General features: G+C 39.7%; 1 protein-coding gene across 3 annotated transcripts in view; it reads left to right on the forward strand.

Moving 5' to 3' along the window:
• LOC130842669 (A-kinase anchor protein 17B-like) overlaps nucleotides 1–19,006 on the forward strand; it is a 128,019-nt gene that overhangs the window by 18,951 nt on the left and 90,062 nt on the right. The window contains exon 1 of one of the 3 annotated variants that reach the window (XM_057719352.1): nucleotides 4,949–4,968. The exons of the other annotated variants lie outside the window; for them this stretch is intronic. The gene's annotated coding sequence lies outside the window, so the exon portion shown is untranslated. Of the gene's footprint in view, nucleotides 1–4,948; nucleotides 4,969–19,006 lie in introns of those variants that run through there. 3 annotated transcript variants of the gene reach the window in all.

The following is a 19,006-nucleotide window of genomic DNA, read 5'->3' on the forward strand; positions in this document are numbered from 1 at the left end:
GAGCCCAGAAACAGACCCACACATAAATGGAAACTTGATACATAACAGTGCAGAAAGGAGGAATTATTTAACAGATGTTACTGGAACCATTGGTTATCCATATGGAAAAAAGTTAAATTAGATCTTGACTGCACATTGTATACAAAAACAAATTCAAAGTGGTTTTATGACCTAAATGTGACAAGTACTTGAAAACTTTTGGAAGACAATGCAGGCAAATATCTTTATGACCTTGTGGCAGGGAAGAATTTCTTAAACAAAATGCAAAGGGATAAACCGTAAGTAAAAGCTTGACAAATTTTACTACATTGAAATTAAAAAATTTGTGTATAAAGAAATAAGTCATGAACGAAATGAAAATAAACAAGCCACAGACTAGGAAACGATATCTGCAACATGCTTGCTCCTGCCTCAGACCCTTGGCACCTGATCTTCCTCTGCCTGGAACAATTTTCATCCAAATAGAGGTTTTACTCTCTCCTTCAGTTCAGTAATGCCTCTGTTCAAATGTCACCTCCTCAGAGAGGCCTTTCTGACCACCCTATTGAAAATAACACCTCTGTCACTTCATCTTCTTCCTCTGTTTTCTCTTCATAGCACTGACATTCTATGTCTATTTGCTCATTTATTTATCACTCATCTCTATACTCCTTGAGAGCAGGGACTTTGTTTCGCTGTCATATTTCTCAGCCCTCAAACAATGTCTAGTACATGGTACATACTAATATATACTTTTTGAGTGGATAATAAATGAATATAAATGATAAGGGATTAGTATTTGGAATATGTAAATAACTATAGACCAATTAGAAAACTTTGAACAAATGGCTCAATAGGAAAATTGTTAAGGCTATGAACAGGCAATTCACAGAAGAGGACAGCTAAAGGGGCAATAAAAATATGGAAAGGGATTTAATATCATTTGTAATCAGGAAAATGCAAAGTTAAACAATAACTTCACACTCAAGAGACTGGCAAAAGTTAAAAGTCTGATAATGCTGATTGTCAGAAAGGACTTAAGGAAAAAGGAACTCTGTTCACTGTTAGTTGGAGTATAAATTGGCACAACCGTCCTGGAAGAGAATTGGGGAATATCTAATAAGATAAACATGCACTTAGCTTAAGACCCAGAAATTCTACTCCCAGGTAAATATGCTAGAGATGCTTTTTCATATTTGAGTCAAGTGACTACATAAGAATGTTTATAGCAGCATTGTTTTAATAGCAAACAAGTGGATATAAATCAAACCAAATGTATACCACCAGTAGAATAGACAAACCATGGTATAGTCATAAAATGGGATACTCTACAGCAATAAAAATTAACAAATTACAGCTGGCCCTCCATAACCACAGATTCTGCATCCACAGGTTCAACCAACCTTGGATTGAAAATATTCAAAACAAAATTTCAGAAAGTTCCAAAAAGCAAAACTTGAATTTGTTGCACACTAGCAACTATTTGCATCGCACTTACATTGTATTTACAGTTATTTACATAGCATTTACATTGTATTAGGTATTATATATGTATATGATTTGAAATACAGGGGATGATATATGTAGGTTATATGCAAATCGTGCACCATTTTATATAAGGCACTTGAGCATCCATGGATTTTGGTATCTATGTGGGGTCCTGAAACGAATCCCCTGTGAATATGGAAGAACAGCTGTATGATTACACACATCATTGTGGATGAATCTCATAAACACACAGCAAAAGAAGCAAATTGCAGAATACATGTTGTATAGTTCCATTTATGTAAAGTTTCAAAATGTGATAAACTGTGCCATATGTTGTCTGTGGATAGACGGACATGTGGTCAAAGGGTAGTGGTTCGTTCTGAAGTGGGAGGGAGTTGCATGAGATTCGAAGAGGGTACAACAGGGGTCTTCAACTGTCTGTGTTTTGTTAATTTAAGAAGATGCAAATATATTAAAATTTGACAAAGGTGGGTGGGTAGTGATAATATCATGACATGACGTGAGTAATAATTTCATTATTCCCTTAGTGTGTGCTTGAAATGATTCATTTGAAGAAATTACCATTAGTTCAGTACCATCTGTGTTTGGGTATGTGTGAGTTAAATGCTTAACCAGTTGGGTAATGCTACTATTTTCCCACCCTCATGGCCTCCTCTTTCTGTTTATACTATCCCAGCTTTAGAGTTATTTGCTGAACAGGATCACACAGTTCTTGAACTCGAAACTCAGCTTAATTTGGGACAGGAGTTAGCCAACTTTTTCTGTTAGGGCCTAGCTAGTAAATATTTTCCATTTTGTGGGCCACATTATCTCTGCTCCTTCTACTCAAGTCTGCTGTGGTAGCTGGAAAGCAGTGTGGTGGGCAGAATTCTAAGATGGCCCTCAAGCTTCCTGGCCCCTGAGGTACATACACTTTATCCCAGTTTTTCAATTAAATACTAATCCAGGTGCTGCTGTGAAGGGATTCTGGAGATGTGATTCAGGTCCCACATCAGTTGACCTTAAGACTATCCCTGATAGCCTTAACCTTATCAGATAAGAGGAGAGACTCAACTGTGAGGGAGAGTCTCTATTGCTGGCTTTGAAGATGGGAGGGCCATGTGGCAAGGAACATGGGTGACTTCTAGCAACTGAGAGCAGCCCTGGTCTGATGGCCAGTAAGAGAAAGGAGGCCTCTGTCTTCCAGCTGTAAGGAATGGAATTCTGCCAACAACCACGTGAGCTTGATAAAAGACTTTGAGCCCCAGATGAGGCTGCCGCCCTAACCAATGCCTTCATTTCAGCCCGGCGAGACCCTGAACAGGGAACCAAGTCAGTCCTGCCCAGACTTCTGACATACAGAAACTGTGAGGTCATCAAATGGTGTTGTTTTAAGCCACTAAGTTTGTGAGATTTTGTTACACAACAATAAAAAATGAATACGAGGAGCCACAGACAATGGGTAAATGAATGAGCAAGGGAGGCTGTGTTCCAGTAAAACTTTATTTGTGGGCATTAAAATTTGAATTTCATATAATTTTCATGTGTCACAAAATATTTTTCTTTTTGATTTTTTCAACTATTTACATAATATAAAAACCATTCTTAGCTCATGGGCTATACAAAAACCAGTAGTGGGATGAATTTTGGCCTGTGGGTTATACTTGGCAATCCCTGATCTAGGAATTGGTACATTTTTACCTCAAACCCTCTGAACTTTTGATAATTTTTCAGATCTCGTAAGCATATGGAAATGAGTCTCTAAAACATTCTTTTCTTCAAGATTTGAAATGTGTTACAGCTTATTTTCTTCACGTAGCATCATAAGCATCATAGCTTTTCTCAAACGTGATACATTTTAAAACAGTTTTCTCTAATGCTCTAAGTCTTTTCTAAATATCACATCTGAACTATAAAAGCATTTCATTTATACATCAATTTCTAACACTCAAATAGGTTCAAAGGAACATTGCCAACTATTTAATGAAAATATTGTAGTTATTTATTTATTTTATGTCCCCAAGGAAGCATTCTTTATTGTTTTGATTGTGTGATTCTAATTAGTTGATAAACATGCATGGCCTTTCTTAAGACATGTTAATTAGTATGGATATTGCTATAACAATCTTCTAGTAATTTACATTTTCTGAATATCTGGTATATCATGAATTTATTTTTATCATTTAATGAAATTACTAAATCAGGAATTTAGAATGCTCTGCTTAAGCTTTCTTTATTAGAAAAAGAGATATGAAAGCAGGTGGGACCCTTGGCAACAGTGGTTTGATAGCACAAGATAGACATACTTTTGGGACAACTTTCTGAATTAGTTTCCTAGGGCTGCCACAAAAAGTACCACAAACTGGGTGGCTTAAAGCAACAGAAATTTATACTCAAAGTTCTGGAGGCTAGAAGTCTGAAATCAAGGTGTCAGCAGGGCCGTGCTCCTTCTGGAACCTATAGGGAAAAATCTTTCTTTCCCTCTCTCCTAGCTTCTGTCTTTTGCTGGCAATTACCAGCTGGTTGGTGTTCTTGGTTTATAGATACATCTTTCCAATCTCTGCCTCTTTCACCACATGGCTGCCATCTCCCTGTGTCTTTCTTTTTTTTTTTAATTAAACAAAAGCATGTATTAAAACATCTTATTGGAAATGTTAAAAATTAATGCACTCGACTTTATGGTTTTCTTGAGGTTATAATTTTTGGCTGCTTTTAGTACTATTTCAGAGAAAAAGCATATGGACTAAGACCACCTTCTAGACACCTTGATTGAATACACTATATTTAACAATCGGTAGCTCTACTTTCAACTCAGCAACCTAAACCCAAGAAGCAGTGTGCTTTATATATGTACTACTGTATCAATACAAAGTTCATTAAAGTCAATTAGAAAGTTTCTTTTATGAGTAAAGAATAGGAAGTCAAAATTTGCAGGCTGCTATAAAATACTTAAGAATGTTTCAGAATTGCTATCAAATGCCCAAGAAGTCAGAAAAATAAGACTAAAGAATTTGTTAAAGGTTTTTTTTTTTTCAGTTTGTGAAAATTTCAGGGTAGAAATGTTACTTCATGGTATAGATATATTGAGTTTAAAAGGTATATCAAGTTGTTTGATAATTTTTAAAAGTATTTTTGGATCATATTGATCCTCATGTTAACTTTGATATTTGAGAAAGTTGTCTCTAAAAGCATGATTATGAGTGTAAAAATGAAATGTGTACTTATTTTATGTGCCTGTTGACCTATTTTCCCAAAGCTAAATGTTTCCCTGTGTGTTTCTGTATATCTTCTATTCTTTTTTTTATTGGAGTATAGTTGCTTTACAATGTTGTGTTAGTTTCTGCTGTACAACAAAGTGAATCAGTTATATATATACATATATCCCCTCCCTCTTGGACCTCTCTCCCCGCCACCATCCCACCCATCTAGGTCATCACAGAGCATGGAGCTGAGCTCCCTGTGCTATATATAGAAGGTTTGGAGAAACCGAGGCATAGAAAGGTAAGGAGACTTGCCCAAGGTCATGCATCTAGATAAGGACAGAGTTGGGACTGGAAATCAGATTACTGATTTGGGACAGGGAAATGTACAAAGCATGCAAATATGTTTCTGGGCTAAGCACCTGAAATATTCAAGTTTGGCCCTAGGAAAAAAGTGGGAATAAGGCAAAGTTTACCTGAGTCTTTCTCATGTCTCCTTCATTCCCCTATTCTTCCTTAGCCATACTCTCTCCTCTAGATACAGGTGATATTTACTGAGTGCTTCCTATGTGCTAGGCATTGTGCTAAGTCTTCTGTGGTACCATTTCCTTTAATTCTTGTAACATAGTGGTAAGTGGTATGATGATCCCATTTAAAAATGAGGAAACTGAGCCTCAGAGAGGTTAATTAGCTTGTCCAGAGTCTCACAGCTTGCAAGTGGCCAGGCTGAGATGCAAATACAGGCAGAGGCCACATTCTTAACTACTTTGCTACTCCGCCCCTTCCTTCTGGCTACTGACCTCTCCCCATCACCATGCTTGCACACCCTTTAGATTTTGCCCAAGGACCTTTCTGGAGGCCCTCCTTAAGCCCACCTTCCGAGAGAGGGCCCCCCCATTTCAGAATCATCCCTTGCACGCTGCCTGTTGCCATGATGTGGTGGTAAAGAAAGAAACCAGCTGACTGTACGAGCAGGGCCTCCAGGGGCCTAGGATCTGTTTCTCAAATTCGAGGATTCAGAAACTTTGTCTTCTTGGCACCCCCAGGAGTGTTCAGGTCTAGGGTCAGAATTCCCCTGTCTAAATTTACAAGGGGTTGATTGCTAATCCGGAATACCAATTTGGGAATTTACACTGAGAAATATGCCTGCCAAGTGCTGCAAATATTGCCAAGAGAGCAATATTGGAAAGGGAGAGCTGCTCAGGCAGTGCCTTGCCAGGGGTCCTTTGGTGAGATTCTCATGCCTGCGATCTGGGTCCTGGTCTCCCCCACCCTCCCCCAAAGAGACCAGGGCACATGGGATGGGAGTGCTGGCACAGGCTTGACTTCTGGTAGCAGGGTCCCAGGGGTTGGGTTGTCTCAGGACTCTTCTGCAACCTGAGGCAGAGAGCCAGGCACCATGTGGAGAAGAGCCAAGGTTCTGGCAGGAGAGCCAACATTGTGAATTGAATCCAAAGGATGTGGGAGGACAGAAAGGGGAACGTGAGGAGGGAACGTGATAGCTCAGAGGGACCGGGCCAGTGAGCTGAGAGGAGACACAACGCCAGATCCTTGGCTCAGTCTGACTCTTGCCTCTGACTCTTTGGATCTGGGTCTGGACGAGGTCATCCTGGTGATCAGACCTCGGCTCTCTCCTATGGGCTTTTACTTGACCTGATCTTCAGGTTCTCGGCAACCTCTGCTGCCTCTGCTAGAAGCCTCACACTCTGGCTCTGGCCCCATAAAGCTCAGTCCTCCCCAGGAAGGGAGGATTCAGACCCTTAGCCACAAATCTATGGTTTCATAGCTGCCCTTCTTTAGTCCCTGAATCTGTGATGATACAGAAGGAAAATGCAGGGTTCCAAGGGTGGGTTTCCACTCTGGCAGCCCAAAAAGCACAAGGAAAGGCAGAGTCAATTCTATGGTCCGTTCCAAGAGCCAGAAAGGCTTTAGGCAAAAGTTTTACAAGAATTGTGTTGGAATTTTTCAAAGTTGCTTGCTTTTGGCATCATTCGGTGCAAATTTTCTGCCTCTGACATGCTCTGTCTCACTTTTGGACATTCTTGCAATCGGCATTAACTTCTTATTTTATTGGTGGCCATTAATCAGACACACTGGTCAGGGCCATATCAGCTGCTCCTGCGGCTCAGTCACTTTGCCTGACTGCTGCCTTCAGTGATCGCCAAGGTGAGTGAGCTGCTTTGGATCAGAGCAAGTGTCTGGCACATAATGGGAACTTAAGAAATTTTTTTTTTTTTTGGCACACGGGCTTAGTTGCTCCGCGGCATGTGGGATCTTCCTGGAGCTGAGATCGAACCCGTGACCTCTGCATTGGCAGGCGGATTCTTAACCCCTGCGCCACCTAGGAAGCCCAAAATATTTGTTGAATGAATGAGGAAATGAACATGTGATTGAATGAATCACTGAAGACTCTATTTGTAAACTTTGCTTGCAGTCCAACATGCCTAAACATTCACAAGAAAGCAGGTTGTAACTGCTCTTGCAGTAAAGTTATGAGCTTCTTTTGAAAAACAATTACACAGGTACTACATGAGTACCTCTCATCATAAAAGATTCAAGCATTCTAGAAGTATACAGAACAAAAGTCCATGTTACCCTCCCTCCCACCATCTGACTTCCAGTCCCCTCCTTAGAGGTAACCACTATTATCAATTCAGTGGGCATAATTCCCACCTACTTTCCATATATTTACGTACATGTGATGTATGTGTGTTCATATGCGCATGTGAATTTCCTCTTTTCCATCAATGGGATTCCATTATGTTTATTGTTTTGCAACTTGTTTTTTGGATTTAGCAATATATTATGAGCATCTTTCCACATCAGTGTATCTACTTCATTATTTTTTAATGGCTGCTTAGTACTCCATAACATGGACATACCATATTTTATTAACTAGTCTTATTTGGTAAGTATTTCAGTGGTCTACAGTTTGTATCTAAGACAAACATTGCTGTAATAAACATTCTTGCTATTTATATATATTACATATGCTTTACATCTAGTAAGACTAGTCTCCCCTGCCCCATTATTCTTCCTTTTCAGCAGTTTTCTGGTTATTCTTCCTTGCTTATTTTTCCATATGAACATTTGATGTGCTTCTTGAGCCTCCAAAGTAGGCAGTTTTCCTGGGATCATGTTAAATCTATTAATTAACTTAGAAAGAATGGACATATTTTGATGTTGTAGCTTCCTATTTGAAAATGTGGTATGCCTTTCTATTTGTTTCTAAAAATATTTTGTTTAAACATTATTACAAATTAATAAACATCTGTTGTAGAAAGTTTAAATCACTTAGAACTGTATAAAGTAAAAATTAAAAGCTTCTGTCCCCATCTCCTGCCCCATTCCCACTGCCCATAGGTAACCCCTGTTACTATGTCATGGTGTTTTAGTCTCACCCTCCCCCTTCTTTTTTTTAATTGAAGTATAGTTGATTTACAATATTGTGCTAGTTTCAGGTGTACAGCAAACAGATTCAGTTTTATGTGTGTGTATATATATATATATTCAGATTATTTTCCATTATAGATTATTACAAGATATTGAATATTATTCCCTGTTATAAAGTCCTTGTTGCTTATCTATTTTATGTATAGTAGTTTGTATCTGTTAATCCCATACTTCTAATTTATCCCTCCTCCCCTTTCCCCTTTAAAAAAGTAAGATCATGCTTTTCATGTGATCTGCAATTTGCTTTTTCCACTTTAAATATCTCCTGAGTAACCTTCTGTGTCAGCATATACAGTGCTGCCTCAACCTTGTTTAATTGCTGCAGCACATTACACTCTGTGGATATACCATATTTTTTTTAAAATGCAGTGTCCTGTGATCAGTGTTTGGGTACGTCCAAATTTTACTATTATAAACCATTTTATAATAAACATACCTATAAATAGTGTTACACGAATTATGTGAATATTTTTGTAGGGTAAATTCCTAGCAGTGGAATTGCTGATGTCAAAAGGTTTTGTGCATTTAGAATTTTGATTGTTACCAAACTGCACTCTCAAGCCTTTTAACTAATAGTAAAAGAGAGCGTGTGTTTTTTCAAAACCTTATCAACACTAGGGCCGTTAGTCTTTTTAATATTTGCTGATCCATAGTTTTCATCTATTTCTGAATCAGGGGTCAAGTTGAGCATCTTTTTATTTGTTTGTTGGCCGTTTATAATTGGTTTTCTGTGCTTTAGCAATTTTTGTCCTTTACCCATTTGTCTACTTTTGTTTTGTCTTCTTTCACTGACTTATAGCGGTTCTTTGTGTATTACTAATGTCAGTCATTTGCTTTTCACATTTGTTGCAAATATTGTCCCCAATTTTATGCCTCTTGGCTTTGTTGATGATGTTTTGGCTGTTTACACATTTTAAAATTGCATATAGCCAAATGTTTAAATCTTTTTCCTTTTTGGTGTCTGGATTCCAAGATTGTAAAAATATTCCCTTATATTTTATTTTACTCCCTGTATTGTTTTATTTTTAAATTGAAATCTTAACTCCATCTGGAATGTGTTTTTGTGTGGGAGGTGAGATAGGGATCCAGTTTTATATGTTTCTAAATGACTAATGAGTTAAGGATCTTTAGCTGCTAGTAAAGAAGCTAACTTAAACTAACTAGATGTGAAAAAAGAAAATTTACTATGAGAATATGGAGTATTTCCCTGAAACCCTAGTTCTTGGATGGAGTTTAATTTCCAAAAGGGCTGGAATCTGGGAAAGGAAAGGTGTCAGGAATGCAACGAGTACTAGTTTCTTTCCATCTCTCATCTCTGCTGCTCTCTGAGCATTGGCTTCGTTCATCTCTCTGTGGATTGGTTTTCTCTGCTATTGATACTTGGTCCTATGGTGAAGGCTAGCCATACCAAAGCTCAGCAACTAAGGTTTTACGTCTCCTTCCTTCTAGACACCAACCCTTCAGGCTGGAAGAGTCTCCGATTAGTTCAGCTTAGGTCAGGGATTCACCCTTGATTTGATCGGTGACATGGGTCACTTAATATAAACATGGCTGTTGTGAACTCAATCTTGAAACCCTATGGATTGGAATGGAGAAGTTAGAGGGTGGGCATTCTCTAGGAGGAATCATTGTGAATTGATTTGGGCAGACACATCTACTGCACCATTTGTCCCAACACCTTATTTCTAACATGTATCTTCTCCCCACTAACGTCTCTCTCACTCTCCTGGATAACTCTTTCACGCTGCATTCACAGTGACAGGTGAACAGGGTTCAGTTGCTAAAGGAGACTCACAGGACCCAATGGCAATGCTTACAGAAGTATAGTTTACTACAGAAAAAGGATACAGCAAGGGGTCCTCTTGCCCGCTTCTGTAAGTGAGGTGGTAAGACATTTTCTCACTCAGACCAGGAGCCACTGACACGTGCATGGAACACCTCAGAACCAGGGAGTTGAAAATGGAGTCACGTTTTGGGTTAAAAAAATTTTTTGCCAGTCATATAGGCATATTCCAGCCTCAATGCAAGAGCCCTGGGAGGAAGGGGCAGGTGTCACACTGAGACCAGGTGCAAGTCATTAATCTCACTGTTATCAGTACATAATGTGTACAATCCCCCTTGCATCTCCTCAAACCCATGGTTACAAAGCAACACCATTAATCAGTATGTTTCATGCCTTGATGAGGGGTCAGTGCCATGCAGGAACTTTAGTAAAACAGGTCAGGCTAATTCTAGACCTACTGGAATTAACCTCACAGCCCACACACTTTTTTTTCTTTGAAGCCTCTGCACCCTCTCTCTCTCATCTTCTCTCCTTGCTTCCTATTTCACTGAGAAGATAGGAGCAATCAAAAGAGAACTTCCACAAGCTCTCACCATCGCACCTGCCCTCTTACCTGCAACTCTGTCTCTATTCACTGCTGTCCTTCCTATTGCTGTAAAGCAACTGTCCACGACTCTATGTACAGCCCATCCCTCTGTGTGTGCACTAGATTCCATCCCCTTTCTCCTACTCAAGAACCTCACCCCAGTACCTTCCCTCTCTCTCTGCCTCATTGGCTTTTCTCTCCATTGCATCATTCCTATCAACATTACAAAGATGCTATTTCTACTCTCCATCTTAAAACTTTCTCTTGAACTCACTTCCTCCTCTGGTTACTTTCTCTGGTCCCCTCTAAAACAAAGTTCCTCAAAAAGTTGCCTGTTCTTGTGGTCTCTAATTTCTTTCCTCCCATTCTCTCTTGAACCCACTTCAGCCATTCTTTCACACTCACTATTCTGCTACAACTGCTGTTATAAATGTCACTCATTACTTCCCTGTTGCTAAATTCAACGACCTATTGGTGACATCTGCATCATTGATTGCTTCTCCCTCCTTGAAGCATTTTCTCCACTTGGCTTCCAGGACACACATTTTCCTGGTTTTCTTCCATCTCTCTTGACTTGCCTTTTCAGTTTTCTTTACAAGTTTTCCTTTTCCACCCCCTCCCATGCCGTCCTCCCACACCTGACCTCTTAACATTGGGCTGTCCCAGGGCTCAGTTCTTAGACCTCTCTCTGTCTGATCTACTCCCATGGTGATCTCATCTAGTGTCATGGCTTTCAACACCACCTATACACTAGTGACCTCAAATTTATATTTCCACCCCTAACCTCTCCCATGAAATCGAGAGCCATGTATCCAATCGACTACATCCCTCCACTTTGATGCCCAAAAGACACTCCAAGTCAACATGTCCAAAACCCAACTCTAACCTTCCCTCAAAATTTGCAACCCCTGAAGTTTTCCCCACAACACTAAATGACAACTCAACCTCTCAGTTGTTTAGGCTAAAATCCTGGGAGTCATTTTTGATGCTCCTCTTTTATTCACATCGGTCAGCAAATCCTGTTAACTCTACCGTCAAAATATATCCAGAATCTACCCACGTCCACTACTCTCACCCTAGTCCAAGACTTTTTGAAGCCACCAACACCTCTTCACTGCCTTATTGCAATAAGTGGTCTCCCTGCATCTTCCTTGGCTCCCCTACAACCTGTTATCAACACAACAGACTGGCTGGTTCTTTGAAAATAGAAGACATCAAGTCACTTCTCTGCTCAAAATCTTCCAGTGGCTTTCCATCTCATTCTACATAAAAGATAAAGTCATCACAGTGTCTTGCGAGGTCCTGTATGATCTGCCATGGAACCCCCGCCCCCCGGAAATATACCACATCATATTCTACTGGTTCACCCAGCCCCCATCCACCCTGACCCTTGACCCGTGCTCACTTCACTCCAGTCACAGTGACTCTCTTGCTGTTTCTTTAACATGCCAAACACTCTCTTCAGCCATTCAGGACATTTGCCCTCACTTTTCTCTCCAAAACAGAGGTTCTCAGTGAGGGGTCATTTTGCTCCCCAGGTGATATTTGGCAATGTTTAAAGACATTTTTGATTGTCACGACCAGGAGGCGGGTAGCTACTGGCATCCGGTGAGTAGAGGCCAGGGATCCTGCCAAACATCCTCTGATGCACACGACAGCCTCCCCTACAATGAAGAGTCATCTGGCGCAAACTGTCAACAGTGCCCATGCTGAGAAACCTCACCCTCTCTAATATACTCTTTCCTTAGGTATCTACATGGCTCATGCCTTCACCTCCTGGTCTTTGCTGAAATGTCACCTTCTCAGAGATGACTGCTCTATTTAAAATTGCAGTCCCTCCAACTCTCAACTCTCTTTCCTGCCTGAGTTTTCTCAATAGCACTGATCAGCGTCTGATGTACTGTATATTTTATTTATTGTTTGTTTGTTGGTTGGTTTCTTCCACGAGAATTTAAGCTCCACTCAAGGCAGAAATTTTGAGTGTTGCGTGTCTACATCAGATATGGCTCAGTAAATATTTGTTGAATGAATGGATGCCAACTTTATTGTATAAAGCTATGTTCTCTCATATATTTAAGTCCATTTCTCTACTCCATTCTGGTCTGTTAAACGGTCAGTTCCTGTATCACACTCTTTTAATCACTGTGGCTTTATAATACTCTTCACTATCTGGTAGGATTAATCCCTACTTATTACCCTTCTTTTCCAGATTTTAATGTATTTTATGATGATTTTGTCAAGTTCTCCATCTCTCCTTTCAGAGAATCCCTTTCTAGAATTTTGGTTGGGTGTGTGTTGGATTTCTGGATCAATTTATGGAGAACTAAAATTGTTATAATGTTGTCTTCCTATTTAAAATAAAATGTCTGCATTTATTGAAGTCTTATTTTATGTCCCACAACAGTTTTCTTCATAGAAGCCCTGTTGCTCATTTCTTGTTTAGTTCTAGATGTTTTATGGGGTTTCCTACTATTGTGAATGGGATAATTTCTTCTATTGTAAGCTCTAACTGGTTATCGATTTCATATGATAATCTCAAAACCAGACGTCTCAGATAATAAGTATGAGGAAAAAAATTTAAATAGAGAGCATTCTTTTTCCCAGTTTTGCTTCCCTAACAAGAGTACCTGAAGTGTCTTTCTGCATTCTGATATTTAAACAACTTTACAGTTTCTTGTGATCTGAAAGATTTTGTAAACTTTTTTTTTTTTTGCAGTAATTGAGTCTGGATGCTTTATTTGGTTTTGCTAACTTTGGACACTTACTGAATTCAAAATTTACCTCTGAAACACCTGCACTACTTTGGGAAAGAAACAAGATCCAGGAGTCTTTCTTCTGTGGGTAGTTGACAGCAATTTTTTGAATTGACTTGTTAATCATTAAAAAAAATTACGTAATAATTCAGTTCTTTCTGAAACTCCTTTGTTTCAGCTTTTAGGTTTAAAAGTTCAACTAGCAGTATTCAAATACCGTGGAAGCCACTTGATTTAATGGACCAGTTGTGGTTTCTAACCCATGCAAGGCACAAACCTGTTACCTAAAGAGCTTTAAAAAAAACCATGATTAAAAAATATTTTGGAATAAAAGTACTTTAAGTATGCTTTATACACAGAATGAACCAAAATACATTTAAACTTAGAAAACTGCATTGCTACCATTTTATGCAAATTGCATGCTGAAAATGTTATATGTATTTTACAAAAGGGCAAAAGAGCCCATAATAGGCTGCCTTACTTGTGTTTGTTCTTGTGTTTGTTAGAGAAAGCACATGGTCCTATTAGCCCCTGGGTTTTGTGAGGCCAAATACACAGAAGCATTCATTGAATACACAGAAGTCTCAATTAGGCAGTAGTCTTTGCCAACAATATAAAGAGAAACATCTTGATTAAAGTTGGGGGTGGGAAGGGGCAAGTTCGTCCCCACTGCAGATGTCTGATTAGCTATGAAAAGAGACCATGTTCTCTGTAAGCTTTTGGTTCATAATCTTAAAATCTGTTTCTGCGGCTCTTGTTAAAAAACAATCAGATGTGATATTGATGGCAGAAGCCACTAAATGAACAAAATGAAAGCTTGGGACACATTACCAAAACAACAACAAGAGCAACACTCAAAAAAACACAACGAAAACCAAAAAAGAAACACCAAAAACCAAAAACCAAACCAAAACCCCCCCCAAAAAACCCCCAAAACAAAAAACAAAACACCAAACTCTATAAAAACACCATATATAATTTAAAATTTTTTTAAATTTTATATTGGAATATAGTTGATTTACGATGTTATGTTAGTTTCAGGTGTACAGCGAAGTGATTTGGTTATACGTATACCTGTATCTATTCTTTTTAAAATTCTTTTCCCATTTAGGTTTTTACAGAATATTGAGCAGAGTTCCCTGTGCTATACAGTAGGTCCTTGTTGGTTATCTATTTTAAATATAGTAGTGTGAGGACTTCCCTGGCGGTCCAGTGATTAAGACTCCGTGCTTCCACTGCAGGGGTCCTGGATCTATTCCCATCCCCCCACCCCTGCCCCGGTAACCATGAGTTTGTTCTCTAAGTCTGTGAGTGTTTCTGTTTTGTAAATAAATTCATTTGTATAATTTTTTAAAGCTCTTTATTGGAATATAATTGCTTTACACTGTTGTGCCAGTTTTTGCTGTACAACAAAGTGAATCAGCTTATTTATACATATATCCCCACATCCCCTCCCTCCCGCGACTCCCTCCCACCCTCCCTGTCCTGGCCCTCTAAGGCATCACCCATCATCGAGTTGATCTCCATTTGTTATACAGCAACTTCCCACTAGCTATCTCTTTTACAGTTGGTAGTGTAAATATGTCTATGCTACTCTCTCACTTTGTCCCAGCTTCCTCTTTGCCACCCACCCCCAACCCCGTGCCCTCCAGCCCATTCTCTGCATCTGTGTCCTTATTCTTGCCCTGTCCCTGTGTTCATCAGTACCATTTTTTTAAGATTCCGTATATATGAGTTAGCATATGGTATTTGTTTTTCTCTTTCTGGCTTACTTCGCTCTGTATGACGGACTCTAGGTCTATCCACCTCGTTACATATAGCTCCATTTCATTCCTTTTTATGGCTGAGTAATATTCCATTGTATATATGTGCCACATCTTCTTTATCCATTCATCTGTTGATGGGCATTTAGGTTGCTTCCATGTCCTGGCTACTGTAAATAGTGTGTATCATTTTTTTAAGATTCCACATGTAAGTGATATCATATGGTATTTGTCTTTCTCTGACTTGCTTCACTAACTATGATAATCTCTAGGTCCATCTGTGTTGTTGCAAATGGCATTATTTCATTCTTTTTATGGCTGATTAATATTGCATTCTGCATATGTACCACATCTTCTTTATCTATTCATCTGTCAATGGACATTTAACACCATAAAAAATTTTGCAGGTCAAACACATTTTGGGGAGCAAATATTTGCAAAATTTATGATATGTTTCTGACAAATTGATTAAAATAAAAAGAGGACATGCTCAAAAAGAAAAATTGGCAAAGGCCCCAGTTGTAATACAAAAGAAGAAATAGAAATGGAAATAACTAAGAAAATCTGTTCTGCTTTACTGGTGATCAAAGACATGCACATTAAAATAACAAAGATTAAAAGATTATTGGTATCCAGTGCTTTGAAAAGTGTGAGGAAAGAGCAGTTCTCTCACATTATTGATAAGAAAGCCAGTTGAACACAATTTGGCAGTCTGTGTTAAAACTGAAAATGTGCATGCAATATCCTCAGGTTTCGCATCTGTGAATTCGACCAACTACAAATAGAAAATATTTGGGAAAAAAATTCCAGAAAGCTCTGAAAAGCAAAACTTGAACTTGCTGTGCTCTGGCAATGATTTACATAGCATTTACATTGTATTTACAAGTATTTACATATCATTTACATTGTGTTAGGTACTATAAGTATTCTAGGAATGATTTAAAGTATATGGGAGTGAACATTGTGGTACATGTATGTTTTTGAATTATGGCTTTCTCAGGGTACATGCCCAGGAGTGGGATTGCTGGGTCATATGGTAGTCCTATTTTTAGTTTTTTAAGGAACCTCCATACTGTTTTCCATAGTGGCTGTACCAACTTACATTCCCACCAACAGTGCAGGAGGGTTCCCTTTTCTCCGCACCCTCTCCAGCATTTATTGTTTCTAGAGTTTCTGATGATGGCCATTCTGACCAATGTGAGGTGATATCTTGTTGTGGCTTTGACCTGCATTTCTTTGATGATTAGTGATGGTGAGCATGAGTGTGTGTAGGTTATATGCAGATACTACACCATATTATGAAGGGACTTGAGCATCCCTGGATTTTGGTATCCAAGGGACTACTGGAACCAATCTCCTATGGATACCAAGGGATGACTGTACTCTTTATTTAGCAGCTTGACAATTCAGAATCTTAGAGGCATATTTTATATGTGCACAAGAATGTATGTTCAGAGATAGTCATTGTGGGATTATTTATAATCATCAAGATTAACAGCCTGAATGTCCATCAAAAGAGAAGCGGAGGAATAAATTATAGTGATCCTTATACTAAACTTTTTATTTTTATTTATTTATTTATTTTTGGCTGCGTTGGGTCTTCATTGCTGCACGCGGGCTTTCTCTAGTTGTGGCGATGGGGGCTACTCTTCGTTGAGGTGCATGGGCTTCTCATTGTGGTGGCTTCTCTTGTTGTGGAGCACAGGCTCTAGGTGCGTGGGCTTCAGTAGTTGTAGCTCCGGGGCTCTAGAGCACGGGCTCAGTAGTTGTGGTGCACGGGCTGAGTTGCTCCGTGGCACGTGGGATCTTCCCAGACCAGTGCTCCGAACCTGTGTCCCCTGCATTGGCAGGTGGGTTCTTAACCACTGAGCCACCAGGGAAGTCCCTAAACAACTTTTTAAAATAATGAAATAAATCTATATATGCTAACAGGAAACAATCCCAAGAGCTTTTACTCAGAAAATTCATTTCCAAAATACCAAGTATGACCACTGCCTCTAGTTCTACTACTTCCATACTGTGACTTACTCCAGCCAAATCTTGGCAAGTTCTCTGTTACCTTGACCTCAACGAGGCTAACATTTAACTTGGGTCTAATTTTCAATTCCCGGTCCTCACATTACTTGGAATTGTTGATCATTCCTTCCACTAGGAAACATCTTTTTCACTTGGCTTCAGGAACCTCACACTCCCCTGGTTTCTTTCAGCCCCGTTGGCTGCTTTCTCAGTCTCCTTTATTCACCCCTCTTCTTCTCCCCAACTTCCCCAACAGCAAAGTTTCCCAGGGCTCTGTCCTGCTCCACCTCTTCTCTCTCTCTCTTTCTTCACTCCATATCCAATCTTTTATATATATATATTTTTTTATTTTATTTATTTATTTATTGGCTACGTTGGGTCTTCATTGCTGCTGCGTGGGCTTTCTCTAGTTGTGGTGAGCGGGGGCTACTCTTTGTTGCAGTGCACTGGCTTCTCATTGCGGTGGCTTAATTGTTGTGGAGCACAGGCTTTAGCCATTCGGGCTTCAGTAGTTGTGGCACGTGGGCTCAATAGTTGTGTCTCGTGGGCTCTAGAGCACAGGCTTAGTAGTTGTGGCACATGGGCTTAGTTGTTCCATGGCATGTGGGATCTTCCTGGACCAGTGATCGAACCCATGTCCCCTGTATTGACAGGCGGACTCCCAACCACTGCATCACCAGGGAAGCCCCACATCCAATCTTGTGGCTTTAAATACATCCCCATGTGCTGTTGTGGCCTTGATTTAATTCGTCAGCCGACCGTCTCTTGTGGACTCCAGGCTTGTATATCCAGCTGCCTACTTGATCTCTCCTTTAGCTGTCTAATAGACATCTTACACTCTTCCTACCCCAAGCTGAACTTCTGATTTTCACCCGAAAACTTCTCTTAATCTACCATATTTCAGTAAATGGCAGCTCCACTCACCCAGTCACTCCGGCCCAAAACCTGGGCATCTTCCTTGACTCCTCTGTCTCACTCCACATCTAGTACTGCAGTTCCTGTGAGGGTAATGACGCTTAAGCGTCGGAGCCCCTCACTTGCAGCAGCTTCTTACAAGGCCCAAACAATGGGATAACATTGCTATGCGCTTTCCTAAAATTTGCAAAAGTGAAATATTTTAATTGCCATCAGTTAAGATAGGTGTCTCAGGACTTTCCTGGTGGTGCAGGGGTTAAGACTTTGCCTTCCAATGCAGGGGGTGCAGGTTTGATCTCATATGCCTCATGGCCAAAAAAACCAGAACATAGAACAGAAGCAATATTGTAACAAATTCAATAAAGACTTTAAAAATGGTCCACGTCAAAAAACATCTTAAAAAAAAAAAAAGAGCTGTGTCTTTCCACTCCAACTTCCCCTCTGTTATTCTTCCCCTTGTGGTGGGGTTGGTATTGGCTGACTGTGGACATTTTGGGGTCATACAAGGGGAAGCTGAATTGGGTTTATGTCTATTTGGGGTTTGATCAGATATTTTTACATTGCTTGCAGTCACTTCTCTGTCACTGCTAGCCGTCCTGGCACAGGAATGGCATCTGGGAATACTTTTAGCTCACACTGACTAATGGTGTAGAGCCAAAGATCATATCCCAGTACTAATGTGTCCTGCAGCACCAGCACTGGAGATACATGTAGCTGAGAAGAAATAAGGCTGGGAATGTACAGAGCAGAAACTAACCTGTGGAAAATTCTTCCACTCACTGGACATGTAAAACTATGTGTGGAGGATTCAGTACTGCCTGATCAGAATGGGAGTTTTCTTCTGTCACTAATGTGACAGGATACTCAATGTGGCATATGCAACTGTGAATGCACCATCCATTCTTTTAATTGCAGCACGAACACGTAACGTGAGCTGTGCCCTCTTAAGAAATTTTTAATTGTACAATGCATTTTTGTTGACTATGGGTACAATGTTGTACAACGGACCTCTAGAAATTATCCATCTTGTGTAACTGAAACTTTATACCCATTGAAGAGCAACTCCCCAT

Source organism: Hippopotamus amphibius, chromosome X, assembly GCF_030028045.1.
Source record: "Hippopotamus amphibius kiboko isolate mHipAmp2 chromosome X, mHipAmp2.hap2, whole genome shotgun sequence".
Classification (NCBI taxonomy): domain Eukaryota; kingdom Metazoa; phylum Chordata; class Mammalia; order Artiodactyla; family Hippopotamidae; genus Hippopotamus; species Hippopotamus amphibius.